Source organism: Limulus polyphemus, unplaced genomic scaffold, assembly GCF_000517525.1.
Source record: "Limulus polyphemus unplaced genomic scaffold, Limulus_polyphemus-2.1.2 Scaffold4366, whole genome shotgun sequence".
Taxonomy (NCBI): Eukaryota; Metazoa; Arthropoda; class Merostomata; order Xiphosura; family Limulidae; genus Limulus; species Limulus polyphemus.
Window position 1 is genome coordinate 42,973 of NW_013669976.1, and position 14,375 is coordinate 57,347.

At 35.1% G+C, this 14,375-nt stretch overlaps 1 protein-coding gene and 1 long non-coding RNA gene across 2 annotated transcripts in view; one reads left to right on the plus strand and one right to left on the minus strand.

Annotated features, from left to right (window-relative positions):
- Positions 1-14,375, plus strand: part of LOC106471040 — a 25,685-nt gene that overhangs the window by 7,972 nt on the left and 3,338 nt on the right. The gene's annotated exons all lie outside the window — the stretch shown is intronic.
- The window catches only part of LOC111088758, a 31,992-nt gene that overhangs the window by 4,387 nt on the left and 13,230 nt on the right, over positions 1-14,375 (minus strand). Inside the window, exon 3 of the long non-coding RNA XR_002613180.1 lies at positions 1,985-3,568. This is a non-coding gene — a long non-coding RNA (uncharacterized LOC111088758). The remainder of the gene's footprint in view (positions 1-1,984; positions 3,569-14,375) is intronic.

A 14,375-nucleotide genomic window follows, 5' to 3' on the forward strand; every position in this document is an offset into this window, starting at 1 on the left:
AACCATATATTACCATGTAGACTATAGTTTAGTTGTCGTAACCATATATTACCATGTGGACAGTCTAGTTGTCTTAACCATATACTATCATGTAGACTATAGTTTATTGTCGTAACCACATATTACTAAGTAGACTACAGCGTTGTCATCTTGTCTATATACAGCCATGTGTAATACAGTCTAAACGTTCTGTTTATGAAGGATATACAACCATGTAAATAGATAACACATTAAAGGATCATGTTATAACACATTCTGTTGCCCTGGTTACAATTCAATAGTAATGAACGAGTGTGTATCACAAGAACTCCTTCATTGTTCAGATATATACATACAATTGTTCCTCAAATTGCTTTATTCGATAAAGGGACGTAATTTTCACAAATTTCAAGAAGAAAGCAGAATTGATTGTTAGCGTCTTTTTTTTTTTTCATTTTAAGAATGTCTTTCCTCCAGTTAGTATGGGTATCATCGGTAGACTTAGTATACACTAACGAACACTTTGTGAGTGTAATTACTATAGTTAGTGAGGCTATTTATTTTCATTTTCTGATACGGTAGCTAGTTTTGTTTTCTGTGAAAAATGGGAACATTTATACAGGACTGGATAAAGATAACCAAATATCCAGATTATATAGCCTCGTTATAGGCCAACTAATTGATAGGTTTATTACGTCAACTAGTTTATCGTATTTTGGTGGTTTAAACGATGCAGGATAATCGATAGTTTAACTTTACTCTGTTTCTCTACCATGTGTATCTGTTGCCACAAGTTGTTGTGAGGAACTGGCTGAATCAATGTTGATTACGTTTGGTAGAGAAACTTGAGTGACCCCCCCCCCAAAAAAAAAATGAATAAGTAATCGGACGAACGGTTGCAGTTTAGCAGCTATTTAAATTTTACTGCCTTAATGCTTTGAATGAGGGCTCAAGTGAGAGAGAAGGTCAGTATCAAATGAAAGTAATGCTTAATGCCAAAGCACGGGTATTCTTTGCATGGAATGAACGGTTTATGTGCTACAACTCATAATTGTGGAAGGGGTCGGCAAACATCCCTATTTTTAGCATTATTTTCCAAGTTCGGCACTTCCGGGTACCTTTACTACTACATATATATATGGAATGTATCAGAACTACATATTTACATTAAAAAAATGTTTGGTATAGTGTAATGGTATCTAAAATTGATCGTTTATGAGAAGGGTATGTAACAGCCCTTTTTTCAAGTACAAAAAAACGATATTGATACACTGAGATGTTAAAGATGTGTTTAGACTGGGGATTTAGAATTTTCAAGACGAGGATATTCCTTGTACTTAACAGAATAAGAAAAAAAAAACGAAATATGGATCAACTTGGGCCACCAGGAACATCTAGAAAAAATTATAAATCAAGTCATACCCCAGCGTGGTAAGCAAAGTGTGGCGTCTTTTAACAGGTGAGAATCCACGAACACAAAGGTCAGTAGCAAGCACCGTCCACGTTACCCAGACAACAATGCACAAAATTAGAAAGTAAAAGTGACAAATGTCATGTATACACACGTTTCTTCCATGATTTGTTCGTTTAACTGTTACATATCTCAAGCAGTTGGATAATGAATCGGGTATTCATGCTGCTCCATACAAAGCCATAACAGTCAAGTCGCCGGATTTCTGTGTGCGTGGACTGTTTAAAATGGACGCTGGGAAAAAGTCGACCTCGTACACTAGATGAATTATAGAAAGCAAACAAGGAGGAGTGGTGTGATTTAGATATGACAATCGAAAGAGAGAGAACCTTTTACAATGGAAACTACATAGCGTGGCTATTGTAAAGATGCACTGTCGTCAGCTAGAACATGACTGGACGTTGCGACATGGATAATGAAGTTGTGATACTCCAAAATCGTTGTAAAATAATACATTCAATCTCTGTATACATATATATATAACGTGACAGTTTCTATTTTAAAGTGCATATTATTATCCATTTTTATACTTACTATTTTACCAAAATTCTTTCCAAAATGAAGTGGGGGAGGAACATCTTACACCCCCTGGGTCACTTTTTCGGTTGCTTCTTTCTTGCATGCCACTTTCACTAGACCATCGGCAATTCATTAAGTGCAAAACAGTAAAGATACATCTTCACGTTAAAACTTTATAGTTCTATTTTTGATTTTCTCTCATTGTAGTCTCTGTCGTTCTTCGGGTCTTCATTATACGAATAATGTGAGGCATGGTGTTCTTGGTATTCACACTTGAGTTAATGAACCTAAAGAACCATTGTAAGGAGCATGAAAAACAAAACAGTTCGTGATAGATAACGTGAAATTACCCACACCCTGTCAGCACAGTTTGAGATTTCTAAGGCCGCTATTTTTGTCTTCTACCAGTACAGCAAGAGATCCTATGTGGGCGTGAGTCCCGGACCTTCCGGCCTTTGCGCGACAACTACACAGCTGCAGATCAGCAAGCAGCCCAATAGATTATGCGATTCTTTCCAAGGCCTGAAAGAACAAAACAGTAACTGAAACTCCTACTAGACTATCAAATTAAGTCAGCTTTTCTGAAATGAATTGTCGGAATTAAGTCTGAATCGCATCAACACGCGTTTTTATCGGACTTTGGACACGTGATCTGGTCTTGGAGACTAGCTTTACACTGGAGCTTTTCTTCATTCTATATCTATTGCGCTTATATTTCTTAACTGATGAATCGTGATCCGGATGGTTTCCATTGCTACTGAGCATGAACTGTGTTTTGAAATCTGAGCATCTTAGTTGCGTTTCATTTCGGCGTCACGACATCCGAAAACAAAATATATTTGTTGCTCTAACCGGGTCATCACAGAATCGTTTTCATTTTTAAATTCAATTTCTATCTGAAGAAATTTTTTAATAATTCTTTTTTTTTGTCGAAGTATACCACAGGAATAATTACACACGTATATAAAGACGTTGTTAAGTCTTCTGCGAAAGTTTTCTTTACGATTTAATTTACTACGCAGATAAGGTCAGATTTGACAAACCCGATTTAATATATAAGGTCAAATCGGAGTTTATTAAAGAACGTCGTCAGTGTTTGCTTCATATTTTTTAATGAGTTAATGTATCCTGTTCGATAATTTATCACGAAAATTCCTATTTTCTCCTATTTTAAATGTCTGTTTCGAAATGTTATTGTTACATTGTGATTGACAGATTAAATCAGTGTTGTAGCTTTTCGTAAGCTATACTGTTGTATTTTATTTCGCACATTATTCCATACTAACAAGTTGGAGAATTCCAATACGAAAGAACGTGAGTAGTTTTTTCTCTCTCTTGACGTTTTAGTCAAGAGCAACAAATATTCCACATATGTCGTTTCTGTCTGGTGCAATTTTGGAACCTCGTGACGCTCGATCGGGTTGAGAAAAGTAGTTCAAAATTAAAAACTCTCGGACACTACCAACCCAGTGGAAAAGTTCAGTCCTTAGCTAATGGCTGGGTACTTCGAACAGAAAGATAGCTTCTGCTGTTGTGACGATTGTTTGTTAGGCATAACGGACGTCCTTTGTGAAGTTACTTGTCTGAGCTTACATCAGGCTATAAAACGAAAGGTAAGGTTTCAACAAGTTAAGTACGCTACTTTAGATGAGTACTTTTCGAATGAAAGAAGACCTTTTAAAATTAAAGAACGATTAGATCCTTTTAATTCTGTATAGCTTAAGTTTATCGAAGCACTTACGTGGTGAAAAAGTAGCCACATTAATAAGCATCCGTAAAAAACCCACAAAAAACAAATAAAACAACGTTAGAAATTAGAGATCACGATAAAAGAAATTAACCCAGCCTAAATATTTGTTAGTTTTTGTTTTTATTCTACAATGGGCTATCTGTTGGTGCTCACTGCTGGTATCGAAACCCGTTATAATCCCCCAGGCTTAACGGAGGATATTTTTTAAAAAACCGAAAATATTAATATAACAAACTGATATTGTGGTTCCAGTTTACACGGAATGGGGATTGTCTACTGCTAATAGATCGAGTTATCAGTTTATAAAGAGAACAATAAATGATCAAAACATTTTGTCAAGCTGCACACTCACCACAGTAAACTACTGGAATACTGAAATTACTTGACACGTGTTGTGTTTGTCTATAATTTCGCTCAAACTATGCACATAGCTATCCCTAGTTTCCACCTGATAGACTAGAGACTAGGCAACTAGTTAATAGCAACCATCGCTAACTTTTGGGCACTTTTGCCCAATAAAGTAGCAGGATTTGACAGCCACCCTCACAAACGTCCCCAAACTGTAGAGCGAGAGTTTTTCGGCAACGAGTCTCAAACCTTGAATCTTCGAATTCACAGTCCCGGTACGCTATCCAGTAGGTCACTCTCACTCCACAAGTGGTGTGAAGCTTGTTTGTTGAATTTAATGCAAATCTATTTGAGGGTTATCTGCACTAGTTCCCAAATTTATAAGTGATAGACTAGAAGAAAAGTAGCTAGTCAACACCATCCGCCGCCAACCCTTGGGCTACGTTGATCGTATAGTGAGATTGCTCATGGACGAGCATGGTCGGTGATAAGATTCGAACCCGTGACCCGTAGATTGAGAATTGAGTGCTGTAACTACCATACCAACCAAGTCGGTCGTGTTAAAAAACAATATTTTCTTAACAAAGTGAATTTAATTGTGGAATTGAAATTCTCACATGAATATTTAAAATTAAGGGTTATTTTTGGGACTGAATTGATGTTTAATGTTAGGTTAATGCAAAAAATATTGAATTTTATTTTTTTTAAAAGCCACATTCTGACACGCTCATGCATTCAGAAGAAGCTGTCTAGAAGCTTTGACAGGCTAAATACAGAATAATCCGAGGTTTACATTGTTATGTAAGTTCGTGGGATGTTGGTCCTTTTACAAATATGGCTCATTAATTTTTACATCACTTTCATACTGTAAAGTACACATTATCAGAATGAATCTATATTTACTTGTCCCCGGGCTTTGTTATGATATAGTTTGGGATCCCTTGAGGAATAGAGAATACAATTAAACGCTATGAGTTAACAAAGGAGTTTCCTGCGTTGAAAGCAAAGATCTAGTTATTATTTTATAAAAATTTGTTAAGTTACTGGATAATAGAATGCTTAAGTTGTGAAACCCACGTTATGTGATTTTATCACGAGGAATGTATTGGTTAGGATATCTTCTTGCTCCCCGGAGAATAGAACCTAGAACTTTAGATAAAGTAATATATATAAGTTAGGATGACGTAGTTTTATGTACATGTATTTAAGACACTGTACTGGTATAACTGGTATGATATAACACATTCGGCATGTCCCGAGCCTTTGTCATGGTGGGCTGATAAATCTGTTGTGATACAGATCATCCGATCAGTCTTGTGTGTTTGTCATGCTGTACCGCAAAGATGAAATGATGCAAAGCAAGCGTTTTGACTTGTGAGAAAAGTAGGCTTAATATCTCCGGTATGTACTAATATGTTCTCAGTACAGCCAATTAATGCAGAATATATACTCATTTTTACCACACAATAAAGAATATTATAGTGTTTTTATATTTCACGTCCGAACATTCAGGTTTTTATCGTTATCTTCATATAAAACAAATCACGATACAATACTCTAGTTTCTTTTTAGATCTCATGTCATTTACACTGTTATTGGTGAAGAGTAGCCATTTTGATGCACTTAGTCGGATTTGAGTGGTTGAAAACATGCGATAAGAATTATGATATGTTACGTTTCTGCTGATTGGTTCAGCATAATACGTTAGCTGCGCGCCATTTGTATTAATATATAGCAGTCGCTGCTACAATAGATTATGACAAGTTGAACAACAGAATAGTTATGATTGAGACCAATAAGGAAGAGCAACGTAAGTCAATGAAAGACTTACTACTACAGAACACATCACTAGTTGTGTCAATAAGTAGATCAAAGATGTCGTAATGACTAATAAAAATACACTTGAAAATAACCCATTCGCCAGATCTACCAATAACACAGGCCTCCGATGGTTTTATTGTCTTGACATTTTTACATGTTCTACAATAATTCCTGTACGCTGAATCCGAAAATGATATCCATTTTTTGCATCACGTACAGATTTCTCACAAAACGCCATATGTACTTTTATATAAGTGACTAATTTTCATTGAAATCGGGTCACATTTTGTTGTGCTTAAAATATTGACAACCACTGGTTATAGATTTCTCTAGACCAATCGCGACGTGAGTCTTATCCATCGTTCTGGAACCCACTAGAAACATACCGCTAGTATATAAACGGTTGACAGGACGCGTGACCTGTCATTTCTGGATAGTATTTGTTTGTGCGTGCGCTTTGACAATATTTTTTCTTTTCATTATTATTTATTCATCGCTATGGCAACAAAAGGTCGTGTAAATGACCAAAATATATTCTGTTATATTTGTAGTAAATATGTTGTAAAGAAATAAAGTTAAAACATTACAGAATCTTTGTGGAGACTTAAAAGCCCTTTGTATGTTGTTGGGTGAATAATCCAGTTATACAAAGTTTCCATGTTTTTTTGTGTGTGTGAATGGGACAGCAGAGCACGAAATCAATACTGGATAAAGAATTAATGGCTACGCAGAGTCAGGCTGATATCAGGATCGAAAAACATTGAACGTGAAAGTTTGGTTCACACAATAAAAGTCCTATTAACTCCACTTCATATAAAACTGGGCTTGATGAAGCAGTTTGTAGAGGCCTTAGACAAAGATGGCAACTGTTTCAAGTATCTATGTGGACAATTCCTAGCTCTTTCAGCAGGAAAACTTAAAAAAGGGATTTTTGTTGGGCCTCAGATTAGGAAATTTACTTGGGATGAACAGTTCGAAAAGACAATGAGGAAAGTTGAAAAAAAACACATGAATTGCCTTTAAAAATGTTATTGACAAATTTTTAGGAAACAACAAGGTGACAAATTACGAAAATATTGTCAAAATTCAAAGAGTTGGGTTGTAATATGAGCTTCCAATTTTATTCCGATGTACAATTCTGGACAGTTATATCACATTATTTTATAAATGACGTTGGTATTGTGTGATTCTACATAACTTGTATTTAGTAATGATTAAGGTTTTTGGGTGAATTTGAGTTTTATGTTTAATTATTGGCAAGTTTTCTCCAACTATGAACTATTCTTCAGCTGATTTCAGGGATGAATGGGAAACTGCGAGGAAACGTTTTGTCGTTGGTTGCTTCATTAGTATTAAGTTTGTTCGTGAAGTTTTGACGTTTTTGTTGTGTTGCTTTTGTGCGAATTTTTCAACAATAACTGCTGAAATGTTATTCGTGTGAAGGAATGGATGCTTTATGTAGCCAGTTGAGCAGAGTCTCGAAGTTGTGTTTGTAAGGTTTTTTTAGAGTATATATTTTTTTTTAGTTTCATGAGCGAAATTCTAGGGTATGTAGAGGTCCGTGTGAGTGTTTTTATGGTGGCTTTTGGTTTGAACTGTGTGTCAGATCTAATAATGTCGAGGTTAAGAGACGATAACTTTTGGTGATTTTCGTGTTCAGTCGAAAATTTAATGTTCAGATGAATGAAGTTTATGTGTTCAAAGAAACTTTCTATGTGTTCTATAGAATTGAAACCAGCAAAAGTGTCGTGACATAACTGTACCGAGGTAAGGGGGGGGGGGGGTGGAAGCGCGGACTGTAAGTGGTGTGCCTTCAGTTGGGCCATAAATACGTTGGCCAGAACAGGTGAAACAGGATTGCGCATACTTAAACCATCTTTATGGATAAATTTTTGTTGTTGAAAATGAGGTTGGTTTTGGTTGTTATAACTTCTAAGAGGGAGACAAAAAGTGTACTAGGGATATGAATTAACAATTGGGGTCATTAATGTAGAGATCAGGACAATGTTAAAAGCTTCGTTGGCGGGAACTTCAGTGAAAAATGACACGACACCAAAGCTAGTCATTTAGGCTTAAGGGGTTACTAAGCTGTCAAACAATCCCCGGACACGTGACCTCTTTGTTTCGTACTTTATATATCTTACCGTGTTTATGTAAACTATTTGTATCTGATGATGAAAAAAAATCTTGTCGAAGGGTTGATACATTTGTTACTATGTTAAATATGTAACAGTGTTTTTATTACCCATTCGAGCAGTTTTCAAAGTTTAAGATACCGGAGTTATGATCGAATCTTCACGCACTCTGAGTTGTGACCGAAACTTCACATACTCGAAATTTGTAACCAAGGAGTGCCGAAAGGTCAGTTAAACGGAGCAGGGGCGGCGAACACCAAATCTCGTGGTATTCCTTAATCAGGAATCACCCATGTGCGCTTAAATAACATGACCTTATTTTGATGAGGAGTAATAGGAAAATTGCATTGACGCTTCATTAAATGCACAGAACAGGGGTGGAAGTAATTCGCGAACCACAAAAAATACAAAAAAAAATGTTTGAATTTGAGATTGAATCAGTTAAAGATTGGTGTAAAAGATGTTCACACCATAATAATTGTTGTAACAAATGGCTTATCAGTGAGTATAGTAGTACTTAGTATCTAGGGATGGGTCATTATCGAGTGTTTCACAGCCTGTATAACAGTAAGATTATTCTGTTCTTCTATCACACTTATGTTTGTGGAGAAGTAATAAAAAGGAAAAACTACTACTCAGCAGTGAGTTCTGTTTAGGGGCACATATTATTTCCAGGTTTCATAAGTAACAATTTCGTTTCTGGTCTTTAGATGGCAGGACAAGTTGTTCTTATATAACGACTATTTGTGACTTTTCCTTCCACTAACATAATATCTGCCACAACAATTTCAATAAAAATATAGAAAGAAAGAAAGAGCCACCTAAATTAATATTCAAGGTATCAAGGAGATCAAGCATTTATGCAACTGACAGATTAGGGCACGTGTTATTGATGTATGAGTTTTAAAACACCAGTTTCTTAATTATGAAAGCAATACATTATATATCGGTCTACTGTCTTTAAATTTTCAATGGGACCGAGCCTTGCACCTGTATGTGTATGCATGGTACCATCATACTCCATGATCTAGGATATGTATGATAGTCTCACATGCAGTGAGTTTGGGTGAAGTTGTATGGGGTACTTGTACCATTCTGAAGGAATCCAATGTAATCCCAAATTACAGAAACTGATTTGATATTAACAGTATATATTACCATTGAATTATAAAAATAAAGTGTTAAATTATCAGTCTACTTCAATGAAATTGTTTTAAAAATGAGGAGAAACAAGTAATAAATACAAATTGCAAAAATTAAGTATGATGTAGAGATGACAATGTCAAAAATACAGAAAGAAGGCAAGGATGAACACGTAAGAACATACAAAAATCCCTACATAAGTAGCCAGTAACTACTGAGTCAATCTTACAAGCTTATGGTTATTAGCCATTGTAAGACTGTATATCACTATTCAGTTTAAATACTTTTTTTTCAAACCGGAATTCATGCAACTGACAGGAATTCCACATTTAATTATAAATAAAAGTTATTTTTGGAACGATTTGGCTACTTATGTATTGATTTTTGTATAACTTGTGTATTCATCCCTATCTTGTTTCTGTACTTTATGACATTACTATTCATACATGATATATAATTTTTACAAATTTTTTATTACTCATATAAATAGTTTTCCGACCTTAAACAGCTCTGGATTGAGGGAAACGCGTCACCGGCAATGGATATGACAAATACAGTGTGATTGGAATACTACTATTGTACACTATTCTAATTCTTGAAAATCCCTGATGGACTACATAAAGAATGTAGTGTTTAAAGAATATAATAGGCCTAGTACTAATGTCTTATGATAAGTATAATTAGTGAAATGTTTTGATTTTTTTTTCTGAATTCAATTTTAGTTTCAGAATCATTTAAACCAGGACTAATGAAAATGATGCTTTTCTTCTTATTCGGTTATATAAAATATGCATGTAAAAATCCGAAAGACCTTTTGAATGGTGGAATAAAGCTTTGGCAATTTTACAACACAAACTGGTTGCGTGGTAGGTATAGCAACATGGTCACGTGACACCTTGAAGCTGTGAAGCTTATGGACTGTTCATCCCACACAATTTGTCCTGGCGACACACCAAAAGCGAACTTAATTGTTACTGAAACTTCAAAAGCTCGTGCTTACAATCGTTGTGTTTTTTTTTTATTCACACATAAACGAAAATTAACGATAAAACAAACATTTAATAAGAACTGGTCGTCATAGAAACTTAACATAATTGAGCTGGGCGTGGCCCAATTGTTGGGTGGCGAATTGTGAATCTGAGGGCTGTATCACAGGTATGTAAAATACAGACAAACATCGCGAGACTTCAGTATTCTTCGACTGAAATTTCTCAATAGATAGTGACTACAAAGACGAATTAAATACATTTACTCTAGAAACTTTGTAAACCTTATTTCATTCAACTAAATGTTTCTCATCTCCTCCATGGTGTACACTTTTATAATTCCAACGTTTTATATTTTTCTGGGATTCTAATTTTGTTTGTTGCCAACCAAGCCACTTTTAATGCTTTTTTTTGTGTCCCCTTTCTTTGGTTCCTTCTTTCAAATATTATATTTGTATTTTGTTAAATGTTGTTGTATAGTTGTTCTTTCATTGGTGGGTTCTTTTGAATTAACTGGTGCAAATAATTCACACTCCAGTCCATCTAAACTATAATGATTTAGTTTATTTTCTCTCTTTACGTTTCTTCAAGCTTCAACACTTGCACACTGTCGTAAATTGTTGTAGGCCTAGATTACAAATGGTGTTAACTAACGTAAAATAAATTAACTAACTTGTTAATAAGGATAAGCGCAATAGCAAACACAGGTCCAAAATACTTCGCTAAAATACACTGATTGATTAAACTCTCTATCTTGAACAAAACAACAAAAACTCTACGCAACTGTCTTATGTTTATAGTCTAGTTTCGAATATACTACAAAAAATTGACGTCACACCTTAGAACTTTCTAGGGGTTTAGAAATATCTTATTAAACAATTTGATCTGAATGCCATCATTAACACCCGCATCTCCCTCTAGCTAACACTTAAATTAAAACATAAGAATATAGCATATAGTAATATTTTCTTCAAAATTGTTAAAACTGTTTTCTTTACATTGTTATACCTAAATTATAAATTAAACTGCGTTTTTTTTGTGCGTGTGTCCTATAGTATTTAGATCTGAGCAGAGTCATATCAAAAGTAGTGCGAGCAGTGCGCCCTCACCGAGTGTCGACCCGTAGGGATGCGACGATTAGATTTTTATTTGATTATATATATATATATATATATATGTATATAAATAATTAAAATATATATATATATATATATATATTTCTTTTTCTTTTTTTTTTTGAGGAGCGCATAATTTCATTTCGCACAGGGCGCCATCAAGGATCGATTCGGCCATAGAGCTGAAGAAGAACAGTCAGTTGGTCGTCTGCTTTACGAACTAAGCTTTGTTTAACTTTGAGTAACCTCTTTTAATAATCCAGGTACGTCTATGTAGGCTAAAATATGTATAGGACCTGATTCCAAAAACATAAGATATTTTTATTTTTCTCTACGTCATGATTGATATATTATCTTTTTTTCATTTATTTTACTCTCGTTAACGCCAGATCGATGTTGTTTTAAGGATGTTATAGTGCTTACGTCAATGAAACCACACACACACACACACACACATTGTTGGCCACTCTGTATCACAAATACAATGTTAATGAATTTTGTATGTGTACTTACGAACTCGTGTTTTCATCATTTGAAAAGTAAAACATAATAAAACTACGTGAATAAAGTACTACGTTCAGAAACTAGACACTCATGTAAAAAAATAACTATATGTAATATGAAAATAAGTAGTTATTTACGCAAATTAGTTAGTGGTAAAATTTTCAAACCATTTGTCTTAGCGCCATATAAATTTTAAACGGAAGAAAGCATTACACATTCTACACGGCCACTTCCCGAGTAGTGAGAGTGAACCCATTTTAGTTACGGTTTGTTTGTTGTTAAGCGCAAAGCTATACGATGGGCAATAAGTACTGCGCATGACACGACTATCGAAACTTAGTTTAGCTGACAGACTTACCACTGAACTACTGTGGAGACTTTTATTTACGGATATGACGAAAGACACAATTATTACAATACATGAGCTATTTTGTTTGTTTGTGTGATGTTAAGCATAAAGCTACACAATGGGCTATCTGTGCTCTGCCCACCACGGGTATCGAAACCCGGTTTCTAGCGTTGTAAATCCGAAGACATACCGCTGTGCCACTGAGGGGCTACACGAGCTAAACGACCAGGAAAGTGGCGACTCCAAGGTGTAGGCATAACTGTGTAGGGCACAACCTACGTAGGTGCTCCTAACCGACTAGCGTAATTAACTATCACTCTTATGACATGCTAACAGCTGAAAGCGCAGGGCGTATTTAGTAGCACATCGCGATCTCGAACTCTTGATCTTTGATCCACAGCTGGAGCTTTATCAGTGAATATAACACTTAAATATTTTTGAAATGCTTAGAAATAAAATATAAAAAATATTAGAAAACGGATGATTTCCATTAGAAAACATTACGTTATGTTCAATATGTGGCGCTTAAAAATTCTGTTCATATGGTTTGTTTTGGTGTGGTTGTTGTTAAGCACAAACTACACAATGGGCTACCTTATCACTGAGCCATCGGGGGAAGGAGGATATTGATATATATATATACAGAAATACACTGGAACATTTACACTTTGAACAGAATCTTGAAGTGACGTCACGGTCTTTGATGTAAATGGAAACTTTACGAATGTTATGTGATATGGACTCTTAATAATGCAAATGAGGGCGTTGTTCCAGAGCATCCGCGTAAACATATTGGATTGAAGTACAATTAGGATTTCACCACGGATTAAATATATAGATGCTAAAAGGCATAACTACTTGTATCTGTGACGACACGCCAACTTATTAGCATATGTTCGATTAACCCTCCCTTCAGCAGTTACAACAACAAAGTATCGTTTATAAGATTATGTCTTCTCTATATTTCTCATCAGAGTTCAAATTTCGAAAAAAACAAAACACTCGACGACGTTTCAGCATCAGTTATAGTTATCAGTTATAGGCCTGAACCTCATGACGGTATAACTGTATAATTCATTAAATATCTCTGAAATTTATGGATTGCTTTATATATGAAGTATTGACCGCCTTTTCTCGGTGCAACTTAAATTCTGTGTTGTTGTTGTTCCCCTCTCCTCTCCCGTGGCTGCTAAACTAATTTCACTGCCAGTACAATGAGTTATACGCTGTAGATGAGGTGGGGAGGGTGAATTTGCATACTTGTATATCAGTAATTTAATTTTTTTACTACATAAAAGATGTAATCAATGCCTCTTCTTTATAGTAATTTATAAATCACGTTTAAATCGTCACAACGTTTGAATGTTATTCTAGAAAGTCGAATTGCCAAGATCAATCAGACGCCGCTTTCACGAACGTATAACTCGAGTGAAAATATTCATGTTATTACATTATCTTTAAAGATCCACAGAATGGTAAAGAACATTAGCTGAAACATACATAGTCTAATAGTAGATACCATCGCCTGTCAGTTGTCATGCATGTAGGCATGGAGGATATATTGTTCTCATATGCATATATCATAAGCAATTTGATGCATAAGTAGTTTAAAGAACAACTCTGGAAATGAATTTTAAATGAGTCTGTTATGACTTACACAGCACTTTCTCATCACAATCCGTTGGTTTCTCGATTGACCGATGTTGACATGACCAGCTAAATTCTGGAGCTGGATTTAATAATGTCATGAGCGGATTAGTTCAGGAAAGTCCTTCACTGACAGATGATAGAGCAGTAATGGTAATAGGTGTAGAACAAATAAGTTTTTATATTTCATACTTAATAATAGATGGTGTTTATGGTTGGAACTCTTGAGTCCATGCAGAAAGAAGTGTGACTGGTTTTAATCTTTTCATTTAATAATTCGTTTCCAGATGTCTTTCTTTACTTCACTTTTGACCTTGTTCATGTCCTTTTGTACTTCTTCAATCTTATCGTTGTAATCTTTATGCAGTCATTGATCTCGTCTTCAATTAGAATTATTTTTGATTTTAATTCTTCCTTAAATATACGTCTCTTTTAACTCATCTCTTAAATTCCTATCAAGTTCTTCTCGTTCATCTTTCAATTTTCTATAAATTATTTACAAGGGCGGATATTAGGCCCGGCGCACTGGGCGCCCCCCCCCCCCCCCGTTTTGAAAATAAAATCAAAATAATTGCAAAAATTGGATCTTTGAGGAGGGAAGAATCTGG